Raw genomic sequence first — 11423 nt, 5'->3', positions numbered from 1 at the left:
TTTTAAAAAAAATTGATGGCTAAAAAAAATAAAATGACAACTTAATAATTTACTTAAAAAATTGTGTAGGGCTAACAAGTAAAGTTAGTTTATTTATTTATTTTCATTTTTATGGGGCCAACTAGAACGTCAACTAAGTAAACAAAAGAACGCTCGAAAAAACACTATTTCGTCAAGTGCTTTTTGACAAATGGGTCATTTTGCGCTGTGATTGATGTTCGTCTCAGATTCAAATTTTTCTTCGCAGACTTTCTTAGGGAGTATATTTTCTATTTTACACCTACGGTTGTGATTTTTGTGACAGTTCCTTCAAAGTTCGTGGAATCTAGGGTTTTCAACTGCTACCGGGTGATAGAATTCGAAAATGTTAAATTGATCGTTGTAAAGCTCGTTTGAGAATCTTTAGCTTTAGATCCATGGAGACAGGAGACCTGGAAGTTCAATTTACTCATCAGTGTCCTAGTTGTTTTTGTTCCGTTAGGTTCCGAGTTTTGTTATTCAATGCGACTTAATTTTATTCTCTCTTTTGTTTTATTTTTTTTTCTTTATTTCATTGATTACGAGTGAAGACTAAGAAACGTGAGGACAGTAGAAAAATGTTTTGAAGTTGTTCATAGTTTGTCGTGACTATTTGGAGTCCTTTTGAATTGGTCCTTTTATCTCGGAAAAAAAATGATTTGAGGGTTTAGGTTGTTGCATAAAGTGAAAAGGATGAAACTGTTGACATTCTTAAGATTGAGGAATTGGGTTGTTGTCTTGGAGGAAATGGTGTGTGAAGTAAGTTAGCTTCATAATATGTGAGGTGTGTGTAAAATTCATGCACATGTTATTATTGCTGGTAACAAGTGGGTGAAATTGTGATCTCATCGTTCGTTTAAGTGTTGCTTTTTGCATATTTACAGGTCATATTGTTGCTATGTTTGCGCTTTTCTAAGTTAGAATTGTGAAGGAAAATTGTTGATGTTCTTTGTGTTGATTTTCGGGTAGTTAAGGCTCAGAGGAAGGTGCATGGAGAGAGTTTTTTCTGATCTTGAAGGCTCTATAGTTGGAGTTTTGGATGGTTTGTCGACATGTCGAGCTAGAAGAGGCAGTAATGCGGAAGAAGAGTCTGTACTCGTTGAGTGGAAGTTCAGGGCTTTTGTTTTTGATTTTGGATTTTATGGTTGAGTCAGCTGTGATATTCGGCTTCTGCTGTAATTTTTGTTTTTTTTGTGCTGGTTTTTCGGGTAGTTAAGTGTTATTCTGGTCAGTCATTTTTGTGATTGTCGGTTAGCTTAGTTGAATTTCGCTGTGTTAGTGTTGCTGTTTAGGGTTCTTCTGGCTGTTTTGGGTTGTTTGTTATGTTGGGGGAGGCTTTTCTGGTTGTATCTTATTTTCCTATGGTTATGAAATCTTAAGGCACTCTTTTCCTCCTTCCGCTGATTAAGGAGCTTTTTCTACAAGCTCTCTTAATCAAGGAGGAGGTTTTTAACGAGGCCTTCAATTCCTATAAAAAAAAAACAATACCCCATTGGTAATGCATTTATTTCTCAATTATGTAAATTTTTATTTAGTATTCTTCCTTTGGATCAGGCATCAATTACTTGGAGCTGTGACCTGTGTCTTAAGGCATGAAAGAGCTTTAAGCTGCGAATTGTGGCTTTTGGTTGTACTTGTGCTATATTCATAATACCTAGGTGCTATATTAAAGTCGGTCTGAAATCATGGAGTGTAACAAAGATGGGGCATTTAGGGCAAAAGAAATTGCTGAAAGGAAATTAAAGAACAAGGATTATGCTGGAGCTAAAAAATTTGCTTTGAAGTATCAAAACTTGTTTCCTGGCCTTGATGGTATTCCCCAGATGTTGACAACTCTTGATGTGTATATTTCTGCCGAGAATAAAGTAGGTTGGGAAGCTGATTGGTATGGTGTTCTTGGCGTAAGCCCATTGGCGGATGATGATATGGTGAGAAAACAATACAGGAAGCTGGCGCTGATGATTCACCCTGATAAAAACAAGTTTGTAGGTGCTGATGGTGCTTTTAAGATTGTTTCAGAGGCCTGGAGCTTGTTATCAGATCATGCTAAGAGGTTGGCTTATAACCAGAGGATAAATTCCAGGGGAAACCAACAGAAGTTTCATTCACAGAGTGGAGTTTCATCAATGCCACCCAGAACAAATGGCTCTCATAGATCTAGTTCTAATGTAGCGTCAAATGCTAGGACTAAGAACAACAATAGCGAGGTAGGTCAAAACTCATTTCCTCCTAATAAAAGACCTGCCACCTTTTGGACTGTTTGCGATAGATGCAAGACACAGTATGAATACCTCAGGGTGTACTTGAACCACACACTTCTTTGCCCTACTTGTCGAGTGGCCTTCTTGGCTTTAGAAAAGGTGCCTTCAAATGTTTATCAGTCATCAAATCGGTCTAACCAACAGCAGGCTTCTGGGCATCATGGTGTGAATAATAATCAATTTAACCATGGAACAAATTATTCTAGATCTCAAAGTGATAGATTGGCTCAAGAGAAATTGAAAAGAGATGTGAAGAAGTTCTTAAAGCGGAGAGACTCGTGAAAAAGAGAAAAGAAGACAATTATGTTAATGGTTATGCAGGTAATATGGCAACTCAAATGCCCATGGGAAATGGACCTGGCTTGGGAAACACGTCTGAATCTAGGAATATTTTTGGAATGGGAGGCACCTATGGGTATTCTGGTAATTATAACAGACATGAGTGAGAGAGAATTGTCATCGCTTGAAGTTCGTACATGCTGATGGATAAGGCTCTGGGTGTGGTTCGTGAAAAGCCTAAGGCCTGGAGCTCTGTAACTGAAGCCAAAAATGGTTACAAAGTTAAAGGGAAGGTCAGAGAGAAAAGAATAAAAACAGGAGCATGGCAAATGGAGATGGATGTGATACCAATAAAGATCATCAAGGCAGGCAGCCAATGTCTACCTCTTCTCCTGACGAATCTGATGGAGGAACTGTGCCATTGTCTATAAATGTTCCAGATTCTGATTTTCATACTTTCGACTTGGATCGAAGTGAAGTTCTTTGAAGATGACCAAGTCTGGGCTGCATATGACGTTGATGATGGGACCGTTTCTATGCTCGAGTTCACAAGGTGATCTCCTTGAAGCCTTTTATGAAAATCAGTTGGCTTAATTCAAGGAGGAACAGCAAATTTGGTGAGCTGGACTGGATAGGCTCTGGTTTCTCCAAAACCTGTGGGGACTTCAGAAGTGGCAGACCTGAAATTAGTGTAACGTTAAACTCTTTCTCCCACAAGGTTCAGTACACAAAAGGTGCACGCGGAGTAATTAGAATATATCCAAGGAAAGGGATGTATGGGCTCTTTACAGGAACTGGTCTCCTGATTGGAATGAACATACACCAGATGATGTGCGACACAAATATGACATGGTGGAAGTGCTTGATGATTATACCGAGGAACAAGGAGTCTCTGTGATCCCTCTAACTAAAGTTTCCGGTTTTAGAGCAGTTTTCCAGAAGCATATGACCCGAAGGAAGTGATGGATTCCAAAAGAAGAGATGTTTCGCTTTTCCCATCAGGTGCCTAATTACTTGCTTACAGGCCAAGAAGCAGCTCTGAATGCACCACCGGGATGTCGCGAGTTAGACCCTGCAGCCACCCTTTGGATCTACTTCAGTTAATTGGCAAATCCTATAAAGCACCCTTGGAGGATGGTTCATCGAAAACTGAAGAAGAGATGTTTAGAGTTGCAAAGCCCAAGGAGGAGATAGTAGAGTGTAGCAAACAAGCTGAGGTTGATTTATTAACCGGTGGTGCCTGCCAAAGAACCATAGATGCTGAAAAGGCTAAAAGTATAGAATTTGAAGACCGCTAACTACACCGGGTTAGCGAGTTTTTGATATTTTAAGCTTGATCCAAACGTAGGAATAGCAATGTTTTTGTTGTTGTGCCATAGTTGGACCCGTTTGCAGTCCATTTTTTCCCCACATCTTTTGATCTCTAAAGCTTCATTTAAAAACTCATGCTTGGACTGTACTTAAAATTTAATAGAAATTGCTTCTTGAACTGTTCCTGATAACTTGCCCCCTTGTTGAGTCATAGTACCTGTTTTTTCATTCACTTGACTTTCAAATTAGTATTTTCTTTATTTCAAAATGTTACATCAAACATTATATAAGAATTTTAATGGTGTTAATGGTTGGATTGAACTTTTAAATCTAGAAAGTAGAAGGATTAAATTCCTGAAAATAGAAGTAGGATGATTAAATTCCAAATGTATAAAGAATACAAGAACTAGGAAAACTTTAACCAACAATAAAATTATATATTTCTAATAAAAAATAAATATTAAATACTTAAATACCTAATATATACTCACACACGTCGAGGCTGAAAGTAATTTGATAATATAAATTCTTAAAATGTATATTAATAAAAGACTGATATTCGAATTTTAAATATTTGATGATTCAAATTCTCCAAGATCAATTATATAAATATTAAATCAGTAAAAGTTTTTTTTATATAAAATTATAAATATCTTATTTACATTAAAGCTAATGTGGATTGATTAAATTGATTAACCATTCGTTATTACTTTGACGAGAATTAAGATTCAAATCTCATCAACAATTTTACTTGACCTAGTTAAAAAATATACATACAAATTTTCATTTGTCCCATAGTTTAATCTTCGGTTTAAGCATTTTGATTTGATTTAAAACAAATAAAATACTATAATTATTTTTTATTAGTTTGAGGTGATTACATTGTAGTATATATGTTCGAAAGACTTTCAATTATTTGACAATAAACGCTCAAACACTCCTGCAGACGTTATGCTCAAGCCTAAAACCTCTAAAGATAACAATAATTATTTAATTACTGAAATCACTTAATTCGTACAAATTGAATACTATAAGTTAATATAACTAAATGGATTTAATCGAATCATTATTGAATTGATATATACACATATTTCTACTTGTGGATTAAGTTAGGTGGGGTGAAGGGTGATGGAATCTTAGCATGAGAATATGAGATATGCTTCTCTCAATCATTTTCATCCCCATCTTTCTTTTACTTCCATCAACTTTTAATTTTATGTATTTTCCTCCAATTATATGAACATTTTTAGCAATTAGTATTTATTTTAGTGATGTTTTTCATATTCGTTTACTTTAAGTGTATTAAATATTTTTTTAAAAGTGGTTACTTTTTAATAAATATTTAGAGTATTTATTTTTAAAAATTATTATCTGTTTTTTTCTTTAACTTTTCTCTTTCAATTCCATATGACAAAACAATTATCTCCTTTTAACCTGCTTCATAATTCTTGAGGAAACTTCTCATGTTTCAAGCACAAATCAAAGTGTTCTTTTTAATAATACGGGGATATTATAAAAATATCATTTATTCATAATTTTTTAATCAATTAATAAAGAATGATATATATTTTAATCGATAATTATTCTAACTCAAGATTTTTAGAAATAACAATATTTTTTACTATTGAGATTGTTTGATGAATTTATCAAAATTTTCAGGAAATTCTAAAATACTTGTTAATATAAGGTTAAAAATGACAATCAGATACAATAAAAAAATATTACTAAAAACGTAACTTTTTAAATTGAATAGAATAACTTTTTAGATTGGATAAATTGTAATAAAAAATATTAATTTTTTCATAACAATTTTTGTTGTATGCTCTAAACTATCATAATATATCTTTTCAGTTGCGACGAAAAATGTTATAAATTTATATAATTTTTAGGTTAAATATGATAATATTTAAAATTAAAATCATCTTAAATTAGCCCTAAGTTGTTGTATGGTGTAACTATTTGAAGTTTTTTTTTGAAATATAAAAAAATAGACAAAATAGTACTCACTTTTCTTTACAAAAGCGTGGGTCACACTCTCGAATCTTTGTTGAGAAATATCAGTATTTACGTTGGGAAAGTTTTAAGTGCGACAATCTTAATATATAATTAAGGAAAAATGTTATTAGTTTTGTTATTATTTTTTAAATAAAATTGGTAAAAAATTACTGGAAACATTATTATTTCTACCGGTTTTGTTATTATTGGGCGTTTTACTAGTTTTGTTAACATATCCGGTAAAGCGCTGCCTAAAACATTATTTTTTCTACTGATTTTATTATTATTGGACACTTTACTGGAATTGTTAAAAATCATTAATGTTTTAGATAGAAATAATAATGTTTTAGATAATTTTTTACCAATTTTATTAAAAAAATAATAACAAAACCAATAACATCATTTATTAACATTAAATTAAAGTTGTCGTACGATAAAACTTCATTCACGGCCATTGTTTTCCTTTTTTCCATTTTTAAAAAGGGTAAACTACTCTAATGGTAACTAATGATTAGGTAAATTTTCGTTTTCATCACTGATATTTCAAAAGTTACAAATCGGTCACTAGCATTATCATTTGTTACAAATTGGTCACTCGCTATTAACAGGCGTGACAGAAAACACACGTGGCCTGTTAACAACAGTTAACATGCTTATCTAGATGGTATAATTACACAAATAGTCCATGTTATTTATATATTCTTTCAATTTGATCATAGTTTTAATAAATTAAAATATATTTATTTTTAATTCTTATAAATAATGATATATTTTATAAAAAATGAAATAAAAAATTTAAAATTAGTTATAAAATAAAAAAATTAACGTTTTTTTAATGTTAGGATAAACTAATAAAAACAAAAAAATTAACGTTTTTTTTAACACCCAATAGCCTTGGTAAAACCCAATTACCCAAGTGGTTCCTAATTACGCCTCTGTACGTCGCTAAAACCAAAATCCATTCTTCGAGACCCATCAGAGTTGAGTTTAATCCATCAGACCGGTGGAGGTTCCCAGCAGCGAGACCTATCCACGCATAGACGATAATCGATGATGGCTTCCCTCCTTGCCTCCCTAGCACGCACAGTCCCTGTTGTCAGTCTGCAACTTTCATGGAGCACTCTTTCATAAGAGGAAAACCCAGGATCGAAAATAGAACAATTTTTTATCTTCCATAAACACCAAATGACATTTCCAAACTATAAATCCCAATCAACCGACACGACTGGAAAGCGCGACCGACCACGTAAGTTTTGCTCGATCCAACTAACCATGTCGAGTTCCATAAACTCACCCATGAGTTCCGATTTAATTACATTAACCCACGTCTTACATGCTACCACACAGTCCTGGAGAATGTGTGAAATAGACTCAACCGCAACACCACATATTGAGCAGCCTGGATCCAAAGCCATGCACCGTCGCACCCTTTCTTCGTTTGATGGCAATCTGTTCTTGCAAATAAGCCACAACAGAGATTTAACTCTAGGTAAACCCTGATAATTTGATAAGAGTTTCCAGATGGGCTGGTCGATCTCCTCAGCAACTGATAACCTTTGCATGTAAGCCACATATATCTTGATAAGAGGTTCCAGTTTGGGGAAGAAAAAAATGTTATTTTATTAAAAAAAGCGTTAATTTTTTTGTTTTTATTAGTTTACCTTAAAATTTAATTTTTTTTTTGTTTTATAACTAATTTTAAATTTTTGATTTTATTTTTTTAAAATATATCATTATTTATAAGAATTAAAAATAAATATATTTAATTTATTAAAATTAGGATTAAATTGAAAGAATATATAAATAACATGGACTGTAACATCCTCATATTGGGTTAGAAATTAAAGTGTAAGATTTTAAAATTCAATGACCAGATTAAATAAATTGAAAAGTTCAGAAATTAATTAAAGGATGTTGGTGTAGGATGAATTAATAAATGAAGGATAAGTAAAAGGGTAAATGAGTCATTGAATAAGGAAAATAATTAAATAATAATTAGTGGGTATTATAATACCCATGTGGAGCATGTTGGGAAACAATGTTTCCAGATATTTCCCATCTTCTTCTCTTCTCCAACGTGAAGCCACAAGCCAAGGTAAGTTTGATTTATTTTGGTTAATCCTTAAAATTCAAGAGTGCGTTTTGATCCTTAAGTGATACTTAAGTTAAAGGAAAGCTTAAGTTGTATTATAGTCAAAAGATGAGGAAGTTATGAAAGATTAAAGAGAATGGGTTTCAAAGTGAATTTTGAATAAGAGTGTTTAAATGAATTTGGAGGTTGAATTTGACTTGTCATCTATGAGAATAATAAGTTATAAGTGTTAGAAATAAGTTTGGATAACATGGAAAATTTGGTATGATTTTAGCCTTAAGAATTTGGATGAAATAGAGATTATAAAGTGTTGGAATGATAGAAATTAGTTAAAGTTGTTATAGATGAGTTTAGTAGCATAATAAGGGATGTATACATGAAAATTTGGGTGAAGTGTAGATGATTTTCGGGTGAAATCAGTTTATTCTGGACATGTACATCGGTACACTATGAATGGGTACCAATGCACTAAGATCAATTTTGAAGGTGCTTCGATGCATTAAGGAGTTCATCGATGCATGAAAATTTCGAAGTTATTTTGGGTACTGATGCACCCATAGTGCATCGGTACACTCCTAAAGGAAATTAGGAATATGAGTTTATTAAATTCATTTAAGTTAATAGCATCGAAGTATAAGGTTTAGACTTCTGATAACCATCTTGAAAATTATATTTATGTAGATACAGAGCCTAAACAAATTCTAGAACAATCGAAGGATTATGATTTATTCAAAGCAAACAAGGCTAAGGTGAGTGCAATTTTAATATTACTTATGTTATTAAACAAACATTGACTTGCGATGAGTAAGTGATGGAGTTACTATGGTAAGAACAAACTTCTAAAATGTTATTTGATTTGTGATTCTTATATGTGCATGAATACATAAAAATGAGTATAGGATATTATATGTGACATGATATACATGCTTACATGAATATGCAATATGTATTACATGTTATATATATATTTTTTTTTGAAAAATGGGTACTTTGTATTGATTAGGATACAAGGTACACCACCCCATTGACCTCATTAAAAAACCTCCCTAAACCTATTGGAGGAAAAAGAGTGAACCATGAGGTGGAAAGAACATGAGTCATGAACGAGCTCCTGAGAGACTGCAGGAGACTACAATGAAACGTCTAACTTGCAGATATAAAAACATCCACAAAACATAGGCATAAACCAGCCTAGAAGAACACAAAATGAAGGGCTGCATACAACTATCCACATAATCTCCTACAGAAACGCACCAAAGTAGAACTCCACGAATCCACTACCGGTATGAGAACCTTAATAACCCAACGCAAACACATCAAAAACCTCCAAAAACTTGGAAAGCGATTTGCTAAACAACCAACAGACACCATCCATTCACCCCTACCACACGTAAATTTGAAACCCAAAAAACAAATACACCTCAATAGAACAACTCACCAAAGGATAAAAGCATAAACCACACAAATCAATTGACAGTATTACATGTTATATGAAATGACATAGATGTTTACACATACATGTGGTATGTGACAGAAGAAAAGGTATATGTGATCACAAGAGAAATGACATGAGTACATGAACATATGAAACATAAAAATAATTCCCATGTTATATGATACGAGAGCTATAGGTATAGTTGGCATGCCAAGAGTCGAGGGTCTACGCAGTCCTTCGGGACATATACAGAGGTCCTTTGGGATAAATATATAGGTCATTCGGGACAACTTTCACATGCCCCTAGTGGGATCCCATATGAGCTGTGGTGACAGCAATAGTGCACAACCTCAATATACTCGAATACCTTAAGTTCTCAGTAATGTACACGGGCTTACAAAATGTATAAAAAGTGTTTGCATTATTACATGTTATCATGTTATTATTATTTACATGTAATTATATATGACATGATTGAATAAGTAGATGATACGTTCACATGTATATGAAATGCATTATTATTATTATATGTTATGTCTCACTAAGTCTATGACTTAGCGTGTAAGTGATTTATACGTAGGTACAGAGAAGCAAGAAGATTGATCTTAAGAGCAACAAATCAGCATATCATCATTTGAAGATCAGATCAGAAGAACCTTACATAGTATGTCTGTTTGTGTAGAATATGTGTTGGCATGTAAATAGAGTCGCTTAATATATATGCTCTGATAAACTTTTGTAATGTTTTAAACATATATATGTAAATGGTAAATGTATAATTATGAAAGTTTAATTTTTATGAATTTTATAAGAATTGAGCTGAAGCTACTGCAGCAGTACATCGGTACACTGTAGCAGTGCATCGATACACAATTTATATTCGATGTTTTTGTGCATCGGTACACTGTAGCAGTGCATCGGTGCACTGTAGCTCTGTTCATGGTAATGTTTATTACTGTTCATACTGTATAGTACTGTTCATGAAAACATATTTTTTTCAAATTTGTTATAATGAAATATAATTCAACAATATATGATCATATTTTATTAATATAAGTTCAAATGTTCTGTTATTTTATACGAATATTGTTTTAAAAAGTCAATGTGACATCTTAGACTCGTATTCGGGTCAGGTACGAGTTGGGGTGTTACATGGACTATTTGTGTAATTATACCATCTAGATAAGCCTGTTAACTGCTGTTAACAGGCCACATGTGTTTTCCTTCACGACTGTTAACGGAGAGTGACCAATTTATAACAAATGATAATAGTAGTGACCAATTTATAACTTTTGAAACATCAGTAGTGAAAACGAAAACTTACCCAAACATTAGTGACCATTGGAGTAGTTTACCCTTTTAAAACTGCATGTTTATAATCGACTAAGATGGATTTGAATATACTACATTTTTTATTTTATTTCATTTAATTTTAATTATTCTTTTAAAAATTAATATTAAAATATTAAATAAAACAATGAATTTCAGATCAAATTCGAACATAATTAACTATGAAAAAAATTATATTTAAACTTAAAAATAAAATTTGAGGCGGCGAGCGAACAGTGAACGCAAAGGAAATAAAAAGGCAGTTTAGTGAAGGAGAAAAAGACAAAAAGCAGAAGCAAACAAAATCAATGGCAACTCTTGTAAATAAACATCTCAAAGCTGAATGCTGCTGATCATCCGCTCCAGCAGGTGAAAATGATATGATTGAGAATAAATTAATTAAATTCAAGCATTTTCTTTCCTTCCTATTCGATTTTTTCATAAAAAACGAGCTTCGATTCTTTATTACATCAATATTTATATTGATCATTTGTCATATGAAGAGAGAGATGATATGGAGGGCTTAGCTTTTTTAATTTTTAATGTGCAGTGATTCACAGCCTCTTCTTTAATTCTCTTGAGATAAAACGATTTCTGGAAGCTTTGGCCTGAGATTCTGTCCGGTCTGTGATCGGAGTGCTCGTCTCCGGCGGACGATATGCGGCTGACTCTCTCTGTGTGCTTTCTTTTCTTGTTTGCATAA

General features: G+C 32.8%; 1 pseudogene; it reads left to right on the top strand.

Annotated features, from left to right (window-relative positions):
* The first annotated feature begins 1405 nt into the window (after positions 1-1405).
* Positions 1406-3856, top strand: LOC120204666 (annotated as a pseudogene).
* The last annotated feature ends 7567 nt before the right edge of the window (positions 3857-11423 follow it).

The sequence above is a fragment of the Hibiscus syriacus genome, unplaced genomic scaffold, assembly GCF_006381635.1.
Source record: "Hibiscus syriacus cultivar Baekdansim isolate YM2019G1 unplaced genomic scaffold, ASM638163v2 tig00011079_pilon, whole genome shotgun sequence".
Classification (NCBI taxonomy): Eukaryota; Viridiplantae; Streptophyta; class Magnoliopsida; order Malvales; family Malvaceae; genus Hibiscus; species Hibiscus syriacus.
The sequence above is the reverse complement of the archived record's forward strand: the minus strand, read 5'-3'. Positions and strand labels throughout refer to the sequence as shown.